We start from the raw sequence: 14,678 nt of genomic DNA, 5'->3' as shown, positions 1-14,678 counted from the left end.
CTTAATAAATAAATTTAATATATTTTTATCACCATCAAACTTAGGAATTAAATTTAAAATATCCTTAGGGATCATTTGGAAAGTTGCTCCGCATTTTTATAATTATTTTATTTTATTTAATCACTTAAAACATTAAAACTCGCTCATAAAATATGTCTGCCAATTTCGTGCAGAAGTCAAATAACTTTTAACGATTTTAGTTTTAAAGTTACGCAATAAAGTCCTACAGAAACAACACAGGAAATAAGAAGGACGAGACAGGATAGTGAAAGGTCTACTTACAGTCTGCTCGATCCCATGCCTACCCATATCATAGAGCTGCTTGTGTCGTGGACAGGAACCTTCAGCGCCAGGTATATTTAACGTATTTATTTGGTTCGAGAATACCCGGAGCCACGCGTGAGACCAATTTTCGTGTACTCGAATACAGCGTTAAACTCGGCGGATATCCTACCAGGCTGCGCCAGTTAAGTACCGGGGGCGCTACCGAAGGTTTTTAAAAAGAAACCAAGGAGTCTCGACGACAGTTTTATTCAGACTGAAAATAAATCTAATACAATATTCCTAACTAAGTCCTTATCTCTACGGATGGCTGTCGCCGGGCGCTAGTCATAACATTCCGGCGTTACCGCGAGTGCTGTATCAGCGTAGGCCGCCCATGGCGAATACTCGCTAACAAGATGCTATAATATTTGGGACAGATACTGCATGCATAATTAGGTCGTATATCTCAAAATTATCTTCATAAAACATAGATAACATATTGTATCTATCTTTATGGGCGTATTACAGTAATTGTTTTCAAATTTATGAGAATGGGGACATACATAACGGTCTCTTAGCTTGATTTATTTTTAATTGAAACAATATGGATACTGATATTATTATGTTTTTATTTTTAGTGTTTTCTGTTTTTGTGGTTTCATTTATATGATAAAAAAACAAAATCCTTTTGGTATTACTTATGTCCGACACTACCGATTTCCTCTTAATATATTGGACGATAAATATAGTAAAAAGTATGAGGATCTGATCATGGTACAGTATAAGTAGATTAATTATAATAAAACTCAAACTTAAACTCAAACTCAAATTCCTTTATTCAATATAGAAGCAGTACACTTACTTATTGATAGTCAAATTAAACACTACCACCGGTTCGGAAGAGGAAACACCCTGACCTGAGAAGAACCGCCGAAAGAAACACAGCGGGTCTTTTTTTTTTGTCAATCTAATTAATTACATATATTGAATATGAATAGAAATAGCCAGGATATTTGAAGATTTTAGGTAAAACGAAATTAAAAATATTTTATTGCTCTATAAAACCTCATGTGGTTTCAAAGACTCAAATTAATCAAATGTAATGTATTCCAATAAAGCATTTTTGTAACGTCAGTATATCAACTCTACCACCGTTTCGCGAACGCAGCCTCTAGGGAGAAAAAACGGCAAGAAACTCGCATGGATTCTTCGCTTTTTTGAACAGATTTAATTTAGTTATTTACAATTATTGTCGAATCAGTCCTGTGATGAAACTCGAGCCTAAATGCACTAAATATATTAAAAAGATATACATATAAAAATAAAATTTAAACAGTGTTATAAGAAGTATGAGAGAAGAAATAATGTTATATATATATATGTTCTCCGGAGCTAGCGAGGTGGTCTTCATCGGGGATATCAACCAGTTGACTTATATCGACAGAGAAAATCTGTTTGAAATGAAGTACTGCCGACCAAGCCTGACAACAAACATATCCTGTACGCACCGAAACCCCCTGGACGTCGCATACGCCATTAGCGAGGTCTACCGTAACATCTACTCTGCAAGCCCCATCGTCCACTCCCTCAAAATGGAGAGATTCACTGACGCCAACATACCATCCGACCAAACCAAAACCCTATATCTGGCCCATACGCAGGAGGAAAAGAAACTCCTGATGGACCAGGGATACGGAAAAGGTGAAGGGTCAAGCGTCATGACCATCCATGAATCTCAGGGACAGACCTACGGCGACGTTATCATAGTCCAGTCGAAGAATGTGAGGCTCCGTATACACGAAAGTGTTCCTCACGCAGTTGTGGCAATCACTAGACACACTAACACCTGTGTCTATGACACGGACGATGGTAGCGACGCTATCGGCAGATTCATCGGCCGAGCGGCGGGTGTTTCAGAAAAGACCATCCTAGAGCACAGCCTCAAGACCTCTATACATAAACGCGACATCAGAGTCGCCGAGGCTGTACTCTCTATGATCGAGCACGGAGCAGGGCCCGCTGGATTGCAGTAATTAGGATAAAAAAAACTATATATAATATTTTTATATATAATATATTATCATATATTATTTATTATGAATTATTTATATATTATTTTAAATTGAAAAAAAGAAAAATAAAAAAAATGTCAGTGTGGGCCACGTCATAATAACGCCAAAATTTATAAAAATAAAATGTAAAAAAAGGTGGATGTTGTAAATTAAATAAAAAAAAAAAAGTATGGCTTCTTTTAAAAATAATTGCATGTAAGGGAAAATATATATGAATATAATTAGTAAATATTATTCTATATTTAAATTTTATATTTAATGTTGCTAAAATTTAAATTTGTATATTTATTTTTTTTGTCATTGTGGACTGCCACAGATTCTACCATTGAAACCAATTCTGTATATAAAGTATAACTGTAAGGTTCTTTATGAGTAATAAAAGTTCTTTAACCTGGAGTGTAACTGCAGTCCCGGAAAAATTAAGAAGTTTATTCTTTATATATCATAGTATACATATATTTAAGGCTGGGACTCTCTAGTGAGCTTAATATGAATATGAGGCAGCCATTATTATCAACGAGGTCGTCCTATGACGCCCGGGCAAGGGACCTTGCCCCGGCGTCTCCGCACGGTAGCCCTGTGGCTACCGTCTGAATAGTTTTTACCCGATGGATCAGGGTTTGTTTGACCCACTGGTGGTGGTCGTTGTGTTGTGGTGAGGCACAAGGGACATAAAATCTCAGGTCTCAAGGTTAGTGGCGCATTGGCGATGTAAGGAATGGTTAAAAACAATTACCGCGTTATCGTCTAAGGATATTGGTGAGCATGTACCATCAGGTACACTATTTTCTGTACGAACTGTAGGCGTATACTGTGTAATAAACGCACTGCACGCTTTTTTATCCGTAATATATTGTATTGAATAATAAGGCATAATTGTCAATGTTTTCTGACATAAGATTTAACTTATTAATATTCCACGTTAATAATATCGTAGCCCAAGAAGGATGTATTGACTTTGCGAAGTCGGGTTTACCTTGAATTCTCGTATAAATGTCGTAAAATGATTTTATATTTCGAATTTTCGCGAAAACCCGAGGGATACGTATAATTAGACAATGGTGAAAACATTTCTCGATCTAACATATTTGATTGTGCGGAGTTGACACAAACCGAACCCGTTGACTCTGTCTCTGTATGGACTTTGTCGGTCTCCTTGTTTTCAAGAAAATTTGAATTATAAATTATCCCACGACATGATCGTTACAACAGTAACGACTTTACAAAACTCCTTATATATTATTCTAAATAAACATAATATTTTTGTGAGTCGATCTTATCTTCCTGACATTTTGGTCTACGGAGCTGAGTCTCCAAGTCAGTGACGATTCTGAATTATACTTTCTTTAAATATCTCATCATTTGATTTCGTATTATATAATATGACTTATTTATTAACAGACAGATTAGCAGGCATAAAAAAATACGAATAATATGTCCCTGGAGACGTAAATATATGAAGATTTTAATAACCGGCCGAGTGCGAGACGAACTCGCTCGCAAAGTTTTCCGTAATTGATATCGACCAAAAATACACACACACCGAGCAAAAAATAGGCAAAAATGGCGTGTTTTGTATTCTTAAATACCCTTAAATTTTATTTTCTTTTTAGTATATGTTGTTATAGCGGCAACAGAAATACATATATTTGTAATTTCAACTGTTTATCGTGGTTCTTGATATACAGCCTGGTGACGTAGAGACAGCGAAGTCTTAGTAATAGGGTCCCGTTTTTATCCTTTAGGTACGAAACCCTAAAAAGTAGAGTTATAAATATCTGCAGGATTTTGTTATAGAAACGAATACTTAGACCAGTTAGAGTTTATTGAATTTGGAAGTCGAAACAATAACAAATAAGTAACTTGCTTTCCAACAACTTGCAATTAATTTCAAAGTTTGTACATTTAATTTATCGACGGAAATCCAATTAAAAGGATGTCGTTATCATTAAATCAATAATTTTTTAAACTTCATCACACGATTGTTTTTTAATTATAGTAAAGAACAAAATAAGTACATGACTTTTTTGAAAATGATACATTAGTCTAGTAACTAGATATAAGGTCGACACCAAAAAAAGCTACTAGATTTTTCTGTCAAAGAATTCATAGTTACAGCCCGGGGTCTGGAAGTTGGATCGTATTCTCCCGTGTCTCAGCAAGCACGTCTCGGATTTGCGTTCCTATCAGAATGTGACAGTAAGGGGATCAGGATGATGCATCTGTTTTTGCAGACAAAATTCTGCACTATAATTTGTCTTGCGTAATTGGCTAGTCTTCCTTGAGATTGACCGCCGTAGCCAAAATTGGTTAATTTGACATCTTCATATATCACAAATTGTTAAGGCTGTATTATATTAAATGCACGCGTGTCAATCCACCAACGCGCACTGGAGCAACGTTGCGGAATATGCTCCAAACATTCTCTTCCAAGGGAGGCCTTAGCCCACCAGTGGGAAATTTAAAGGCTGTTAATGTTGTTAATATTGTGTCAAGAGAGTAACTAAATACAACATCATATCCAAAAGAACATTTATAAAAGTACTAGCTGTGCCCGCGACTTCGTGCGCGTTTGAATTTAATAAAAAAGCGTGACTTTATTATTATTTTACATATAATTCTAAAATAAGAGTAGCCTAAGTTACTACTTATTACATCAGCTATCTGCCAGTGAAAGTCCCGTCAAAATCGGTCCAGCCGTTCCAGAGATTAGCCGGAACAAACAGACAGACAGACAGACAAAAGTTGTAAAAAATGTTATTTAGGTATATGTACCGTATATACATACATATACATTTAGAAAAACGCGGTTATTTTAATATTACACAAACAGACACTCCAATTTTATTATATGTATAGATGATCTAAATTATCAATTATCAATATCAGAGCGGTCATATTTTTCAGAGCCTGTAAATGTTCCACTGCTGGGTTAAGGCTTCGTTTCTCTTTAGGGAGAAGTTTTGGACGTAATTCCATCACGCTGCTTTTGGTGCTTTGGTGTGGCAGTATTTTATCATCATCAAGACACATGCACATGCATTTTCTCACGAAATTTTTCAGGCACGAGCTGGGCTTGAACCCGCAATCATTGGTTAAGATTCACGCCTTCCAAGTGTTAAGCCATCGACTATTCCCTATCGACGTTGGCACTGTAAAAAAAAATTGCTAATGTTAACTAAGTCTATATCATTTGTTCTGGTTGTACTGGTTCACAATTGTATTTTAAAGGTCGGAAAAGAGTAATTTCTGAGATTCTTACCGGATCTTCTCGGTAGAATGTACATTACCTGTGGTAGTTTTAAGTTTAATACAGTTCTGTAAAATATCGATTCGTAAGTCCATGTAACAGCCTACTTGAATAAAGTATATTTTGTATTTGGTTTTGACACACCCCTTGATACGGAACACAGTCATAGAAAGCATTGCTGTTTGGCAGAACAATAATGAGTACCGGGATTCTCAAAGCCCCAACACCGAGTCTAACTGTCAATCCTGTAGATACTTTTGTTCTAAAATAAATCTATGTTCCATATTTAAATTTCTAGACTCTAGGTCAAAAGATTTTTGTTTAAAATTATTATCTTAAGGTTACGCTACGGTGTAACAGGCGGCCTGAGAGGCATTCGCTTTGTTTGTTAAAATCCTCACTTGAATGTTTTTGCGTCACATTCCCTTTGAGGCCGCCATGTCACTAAAACTTTTCTTACATCGATTTTTTAACACCAGCTCTGAAAGAGCGAGTTGGATACGTAATAGGCGTTTTTCATGCCTTTCTCAACCTCAAGCGAGTTATTCACTTTAAGTATTAATTAAGATGGGACGCATGTGATCAACTTCAGATAAGAAGGACGAGACGGATGGTCACTACGACGAACCGACTGAACGAACCGCCAGCCAACAATACGGATTGTTAGATTTTAAATTATCATGGTTGTTTTTATTCCTACGAATGTCTTGTTCACGAGACAAGACATTCGTAGATAATGTCGAAATATCGAGCTCCACCAAATAAAAATAAAAAACATGGTCAATATCCCGTTTCAAATACTTATAGTATTACTGATTGTTGGTAGAACTGATAAATAATAATTAGTATTAGTGAAAAAAAAAATAGGAGACAGTTGCTAGTTCTCCTGTGTAACGTATTAATGTAATAGTCATTGATTTAATACCTACATACAAAAGAACAATATCAAACATTGCGTATATTCTTGTTTTTGAAATAATCTACAATCAGAACTGGTGGCAGAGCTACATGTACGTAATATTTTTTTACAATAGAAGTCTATGGTAAAAAAAAATACGCAAACAAATATAAATATGTAAATATATTATTGGTCGTTCCATTCTACGCATTCAAGGTGAAAAAATCACAAAAAAAGCTTAGAAAAAAATATATTAAACAGTCTGTTGCATTTTATTCAAAGTTGCAATCAAATTCAATGTTACTCGAAATGTCTGTACCACTAATGAAATATACAATGTTGTACGACGGGCGATCGGTTAAATTGTTAAGATGGTTTCGGAACGAAGTTCTTTTACGCTGCTTACAGCAGAGTGAACTGGCAAATCGTCACTTATGTAAAAGCGTTATGTCCCCTTCAGGCAACCTTTCATTTTCTACCTCTTTCCCTTTCTATTTTATTATTGCCGCAGACATTTTTAACCTTGCCGTTTCATAGATTCAATTCAATTGTAAAAAATACATTGGTAAAGATATATTATTCGATACAAGATTATATAGATGATAAAAAAGCGTGGAGTTAGAACGCGTACATCTTAACCGATGATTTCGGGTTCAAACCCAGGCAGGCATCACTGATTTTTAAAGTGCTTAGTTTGTGTTTATAATTCATCTCGTGCTCGGCGGTGAAGGAAAACATCGTGAGGAAACCTGCATGTGTCTAATTTCAACGAAATTCCGCCACATGTGTATTCCACCAACCCGAGAGAGAAACTAAGATTTTATATCCAATGTGCAACACACACCGGGTCAAACACTCTTCAAATCAGAACACAACAAAATTGAGTATTACTGTTTAGTGCGATGTAATGTGTTAAAAAGTATTAAAAAATATAAAGCTCACGTCGAAAAAACATTAGTAAATAAGGTATATTATTCAATAGATAATTATTTTAAAGATAAAAAGCGGGGACTTAGCATTTATACTTTCTTTACCAACTTTACTGATATACTCGGTACTTTGAATATTTACTGATATAAAATGTTGGACTTTTCCAACTACTACTGAGTTTCTTGTCGGAAATAGCTTTATATTTTGTAATTGTATGTTAATTCAACACTTTAAAACGACGAATCAAATTCAGTGCTTTGATGAGCAAACTTGAATAAAGAATATTTTGATTTTGATTACATTAATAGAAAATAAATTTAAATATCGGCAAGGCGACAAGATATATATATTTATATATAATGTATCTTGTCCTGATCCTTCAGTGTTTATTGATTGATTAGTGGGTATTGCTTACCCACACTACAGATGTGCTTGCACAAAGCCCTAAAACCCAGTCAAGTTGAAGTGGCGCAGCGTTCTTTAGCGACGAGTTGTAACAAAGTTGGATTCAATAAAACCTTTTTCCTTAATAAATATGTCAGCTTTGATGGTGATCGGTCAAGTGTTATCGAAGTCTATTAATCTCAAACAGATGTAGGAACATTCATCTTTATATATCTATACACTAGCGATCCAACCTATCAATGCACGGGTGCAATTTATACGTCAAACAAATTGAATTGTAACATTCGTTCTGAAGATTATTCCGTACATACAAAGTAACAAATTTTAGCTATTCATTATTATACGATATATTCAAACTCAAACTCAAACTCAAACTCATTTATTCAATATAGAAGCATTACACTTACTTATTGATAGTCAAATGAAACACAACCACCGGTTCGGAAAAGACAATACTCTCACCTGAGAAGAATCGGCCAAAGAAACTCAGCGGGTCTTATTTTTTGTATATTTTATTATTTACACAATTGAATATGAAAAGAAATAGCCAGGAGGCGATCATTTCATTCCCAAGGTGTGCTATCAATCATAAATTCACTAATTGTATAATAACCTTTCGCACACAAGCGTTCCTTAATATTTTTTTTTAATTTGGCAACAGATCATTATTGTACAGAGATATTAGTATGTATATCGTCAGATGAATTCAGTGTCTTTTAATTGTCTGTGTGTCTGTTTTTTTGTATTCGAGATTTAGTGTTATTTATAAAAAAGTTCGGAGTATGCATATGGATCAAATTTTCAATAATGCTTATGGTCGAGGAATTGATCGAAGATCCTTGCGATATATTTACTTATTCTGATAAAATGTTAGAGAAATAGAAGTTCTTAAGAGGACAGTCCTTGCGGAACGCCTAAATAGCGCTTACTGTTTTCGAAATATCTTAAAACTGGAGCATTGATTATGGATGAAAAAAAACATTCAGTATCTTAATAGATAGATCTCAAGTTTCACCGCATGATATTTATAAAATTTGTATAAATAACTCAGTAAATTCATCGTCAACATCACTCCAAACACTGAAATCGACCTTTTCTATTAACGTTTTTTAAGCTATTTAGCTGCTAGTTTATACATGTATTTTTGGTTAAATGGGGACACAAAAGTGTAAATAATAAGTTCACCGTGTTAAATTTCTATTATATCACATAATATTATAGTAATTTTTATTTAAATATTGCTTACTTTTTGGCATTCGTCGTCCATACTTTTTAGTATGGAGAAAATCATTTGACGGTTTTGACTTATTATTCGACATCGCTGTCAATAAATTTTCAGTCCCTCCCCAGATCTCAAGGTGGGAGCACGTCAGTTTTTATTTCGAGCCGAGTCTTATAATTTCGCGAATCGTCTACGCACACATAGACAAGTTAGCATAAGGGTGGGGCACGAGTGTCGTGGGATGCAATTGTTAATTTTTACTTTTCAAGATTTATCGACTATTAGTCAAGTCACATATTATTAAGTTAGTTCTTTGATAAATAAATATTTTTGTAATAATTAATAAAAATTGAACGATTTTAATTGGCTTTTTAATTACCCTGTATGAATCTACCCCATGGCGTACGAATTTACCGCATTTACTGTACGAACGTACCCCTACCATACCAATACGTGGGGTACATTCGTACAATTATTTTCTGTAGAAAAAAGCCTATAACCCTTTAACCTTTTGTCATAAGAATTTTGGACTTTTTTGTAACAAACTTAAGCACATAAACTAGGTAAATACGACAATTAATCACATCTTAAAAAAATAAAATCTGAAAGTGTACGAAGGGTAACTATTTTCCCCTAATGTCGAATTAAAAGTACAAAATTATAAGGATGAACATAGTGAATACCCGAATGAACCTGAATGTAATGTAATTTTTGCACTATCCTGCTTATTTTTTTCTCTTAATACGAAATTTAAAACAAACGCCAACTCATACCCAAACTCATGTCGTTTAGTTCGTCTGCTTAATTCCTAATTATTTAAATGCTTAATTAAAATAGTGCATAGTGCTAAGCAAAAACGGTTGATATACATTCCATTTTGTACTGATGCTATACTTAGTTAGTACCTTTCATGACCAGATACCGTCAGCGGGCCGCCCCCCTGATTTTTGTGTAATATAAAATAATTTTAATTGACTTGTTTAACCAAGAAGATTTATGTCTTTAGTTAATTAAAAAAAAACTGATTAATATTTACCTCCATTATTTATATTTATAAAATTTAAGTAAGTGATTATTTAATGTGTCTTAACGCCCTAATTCGTTATACCTACCAACCTTAAAATATCCAGAAAATAATTATTTAGTTAGAGGAGAGCAGTAGAATCAATAAAAATCATAATGTATATGAGGCATCTTAATGCACTCTGACCGCACCCTATGCTAACAAATAATTTATAATTGTGTTTGCGAGTGACATCCTTATAGCTAATACATTACTCATAAATAAATGTATTTTTATAAATCCTACGTTATGAACGCGCAATGAAAATTTAATTTATTCGTTGCAACGAAAACAAGCAACTAATTGTCTAGGGGGTGCGTACGATACACTGCACAATGCAAGTGTATTATTGGAAAGTACCTATGTGTGTGTTCTAAAATAAATTCCCACGCTGACAAACTATGCTCTTAAATAAATCCGAACCGAAATTGTATTGAAGTCGTAAAGACGCTAGATTTACAACAGTCGTTTCTGCTGTATTCGCTCAAAATTATTCAAAATATTACATAAAATTTCAAACCGCAGGAAGCTGTACAGAGACAACAATGTTACCGCATATAATATAACAATGTTATGCACACATATAAGATATTCAGTTTGAATTTTTAACGTGAAACAAGAATGTGACGTAGTTTATGCTCAGTGATATGAATGTGTTTGTGAGTTTGAAAAATATTTATCTTACCTTCATAGTGATTTCACGACCGCTACAAATTAATATATATATAACAAATAAAGCATATTTGTTATAAATATATTAAATTAAAATACTATTTAATTAAGATATCTGTGTAATTTGATTGGTGGAAAAGAGTTAGTGCTCAGTTCTTGCCGGAGCTAGATTTACATTTAATATAATACTGTAAAAATACGATTCAAAAGTGCTTGTTAAATCCAATTGAATGAACAATTTGATTTTGAGTTCGATAAAAAAATAAATAATTTGGAATTTATTAAAAATTTATATTTTCTGGTTATATTGAAATACTTATCATCTTTTTGATATTTATATTCGCTACAGTAAAAATATTTTACTTTTAAAATTATTTATGCAAAATAGTCAATATTCGTCGAAGCTTGCCTTTTTTTATCTTGCTGGACACGCTCTTATGCGTTTCCACATGAAACGGGGGGATTGTGGGAATCGCCGGTGCCGAGAACGCCTGGTGTGGCCCAGCACACCGGTATACCCGCTAGTAATCAGCGGCACAAAATCTGTCTCCTCGGTAATCATTACGAGATGGTTAACATATAATACTGTGGCGTCCCGACGATTAGGGCCACTTTACGGTCGTCCCAGGGTAAAGAGAAACTCCCTACTCCCAGCAATGTTTCCCCTACGGTTTAGGTAATTGTGTAAAACTTCTTGCTTAGCCATTGTCTATAGATGATGTCATCGTCTGTTTCGTGTTTCATTTTCTTCTTACGAGTATACATCTAAAACAAAAAAAATAATATTGAAATCAATTAATAATCCTAACTTTATTATTATTATTTACTTGGTTGTTCGTTTCGCTTTCATGTTCTAAATTCTCAAACGGACATTACTTAAATTTGGCTACGTTATCAAGGATACAAAAACAAACAGAAGATACCAAACACCTGCCCCTAATATTTGGGTTGTTGGCGATGTAAGAATTTTTTATATACTTTGTATCATTTGTCCGATTAAATATGCTATAAAAATAACAAAAGTGTGTTCATAAATATAAGATATATTTAGCGGATTTTATTTATTTAAATACTTTACTGACCACCACAAAGTTAATGGGACAAAAAGTCTTAATGCCTGAAGGCATTCTCTGCCAGTCAACCTTTAGGTCAAACAGAAAACCATGAAGGCGGTAATTAATAATTGACAATACATAACAATATACATATATAAAACTATTTTAGTATATTGTTCAAGAGAAAGAATGGGAATTACACAGATACACCTGTGTTGTCTTGAAGGGATGTCTTATTAACCGTAAGTTAGTCTGTTTGTACAATACATTTTTTTTGTATATACGTATGTTTGTATGCGTACAATAAAGTGAAGCAGTGGTTGCTTAGTGGTCGAAATTCAACCGTAATATACTTGTACTAATACAAATGCTATACTATAATAAATTCAAAAGTAACTCTGTCTGTCTGTTGCTCTTTCACGTCCAAACCACGGAACCTAATTTGGTTTGATACTTTTTTATGCATAATACCTGACGACTGATCCCTACAATGCGAGCGAAGCCGCTAGCGACAACTAGTTGCTAATAAAATGAGACTTGACATTCATATAAGTATTATCTGTAAAACTTTTTGCATATAAACAACAAGGAAAATTGATATAATACTGTCATAGTTTATTCGAATTAACATATACAAGCCTACCACGTATATTGCTCTATCTATTAGTTAAAACTGCATCAAAATCCGTTGAATGGTAGACGAAGAAAGCGGATATACAGACAGAGTCAGACAGCGCCTTTGTTTTAATATATTTAAATGTAATAACAGCTTTTGCCAATGCCAAACTTCGCATTCTTCGGTGTGTACCATATGTTTAAAAAAGGATATTTATTTTCATATATAGTAAATATTAAAAGAAAAGTCTCGGAAATAGTTTGTATACGGTATAAATTTAAAAAGTTCGTGTATTGCATGTAGTATGTTCCTATGATAGCATAGTTACCAATGTTGGTTCCAAGTTAGAATAAAATTTGTTCAAATTTCAATTTCACGGTCTCGGTTGCACGGCAAATACTAGGGTTGGTTCGGATATAATATTTAAGACTTCTATACGATTATATTTAGGATCTTATATGAATTATTATAAAAAAATCCCGATGTACCTCTTAAATATAAGAAAAAAAAAAAATTGACTCGTTTATTCTACCCGTTATGACATATGGATGCCAAACATGGAGTTTAACGGAACACAACATACGCAAACTAGAGATTTGTCAGCATCGTATGGAAAGAAGTATGCTCAATGTTAAATTAAAAAACAAAATAAAGCTAAAAACAATTCGAAAACAAACCGGAGTTACAGATGTGACATATTACATCAAAAAACTAAAATGGAGGTGGACGGGTCACATGATGAGAAACAAAAAAGATAAATGGACCAAGGATATAACTGAATGGTATCCAAGACAATACAAAAGAAAGAAAGGAAGACAACGTCGCAGGTGGGAAGACGACATAAAAAGAATAGCAGGTTTTACATGGAGAAGAAAGACACAAGATCGTACTTTGTGGCAAGCTTTAGGGGAGGCCTATGCTGGGAAGCAAGACAATCTTAGCGACACTGGTGTCAATTTAGTATTTAAGAAAGAAACGTATTCTGTGAGATTGTTACATAAAAGCTATTATTATTATGAATTATTATAAACTTTAAATTTTAATTAGAACACCTTCATTTTGACCGATGATTGTAGTTTTAATCTCAAGTACTAATAAAATGCATGTTTATATTCATCTCGTGCTCGGCGGTGATGGGAAACATGTAAAATTGTCACATATGTGTCTACCAGTCTATGTGAGTTGTTTTACGGCTCCTAACCTTCTACTAAAACGGAGATAAGCCCAGCACTGGGATAATAACAGGCTGTTACTTATTTTAAAGAATATGTACAGAGTTAGTACGAGTATATCAAACCTCTAATGTAGTGGTTTCAGTAGTCAAGATTCCCATTCACAGTGCTCGTACCTCTTATAAGACCGCTTATAAGACAGATCTAATAGAGCTTATAGATCCAGAATCTCGTGTTAATATAAGAGATGCCAGGTGTGTCCGACAGATTGCACCCTCAAGCTTTCTAAGATCCTTTGTAGCTTTTTGTTGTTGCCGCTCTCTCTTCAGTTGAAAATAAAAAACAACTTTAATTTTATTGTATTGTATTATAACGTTTTTAATTTCGATCTGACCTTAACCTGCTTTGACATGCAAAGATAAATAAAAAAACAACCAAAAAAATGTGTTAAAATGTTCTGGTGGAAAAATTCGATACCCGAATTCCTAATTTGAATATGTAAAAATATTCTAAGCGTTTCCGAATTTCGCGACCCGGGATATTTTTCTATCGCACATTCAATAGTTCGAATGCTGTTACGTTACAGCCCTAATATCTACTTCTTTATGGCTAACACTATTTTCTTGATACGAATATATTTACCTAGTTTATATGTGTCTAATCCGTTTGTGGACATAAATAAATAAATTGAACATTATGTATAATTAAGATTTCAAATTTATTTGGTTATAGGGCTTTGTGCAAGCCGATCTGGGTACAATCCACTCATTATATATTCGAGTGCCGAGTACACAATACTTAGTACTGTTGTGTTCCGGTTTGGAGGGTGAGTGAGCGGTAAAAGCAGGCACATGGTACTTGACTTAGTTTCCAAGGTAGGTGGCACACAAGTGATCTAAGGAAATGTTTGAAATCTCGGAAAACATGTAAATCACTTGGTCATGCTCGTGAACTCTTTTAACTTGTGTCGAATTTGCTGTCACATCAGATTTTGAGAGTGAGGAATAGACGGTGCATCTAGAATATGAACATATATACGTATAATGAATATATATGTCC

At 34.0% G+C, this 14,678-nt stretch overlaps 1 pseudogene; it reads left to right on the top strand.

Moving 5' to 3' along the window:
• The first annotated feature begins 1,643 nt into the window (after positions 1 to 1,643).
• The window catches only part of LOC135194105 (uncharacterized), a 55,476-nt pseudogene continuing 42,441 nt past the window's right edge, over positions 1,644 to 14,678 (top strand).

The sequence above is a fragment of the Vanessa tameamea genome, chromosome 24 (assembly GCF_037043105.1).
Source record: "Vanessa tameamea isolate UH-Manoa-2023 chromosome 24, ilVanTame1 primary haplotype, whole genome shotgun sequence".
NCBI classification, from domain to species: Eukaryota; Metazoa; Arthropoda; class Insecta; order Lepidoptera; family Nymphalidae; genus Vanessa; species Vanessa tameamea.
This window is presented reverse-complemented; position numbering and strand designations above follow the sequence as displayed.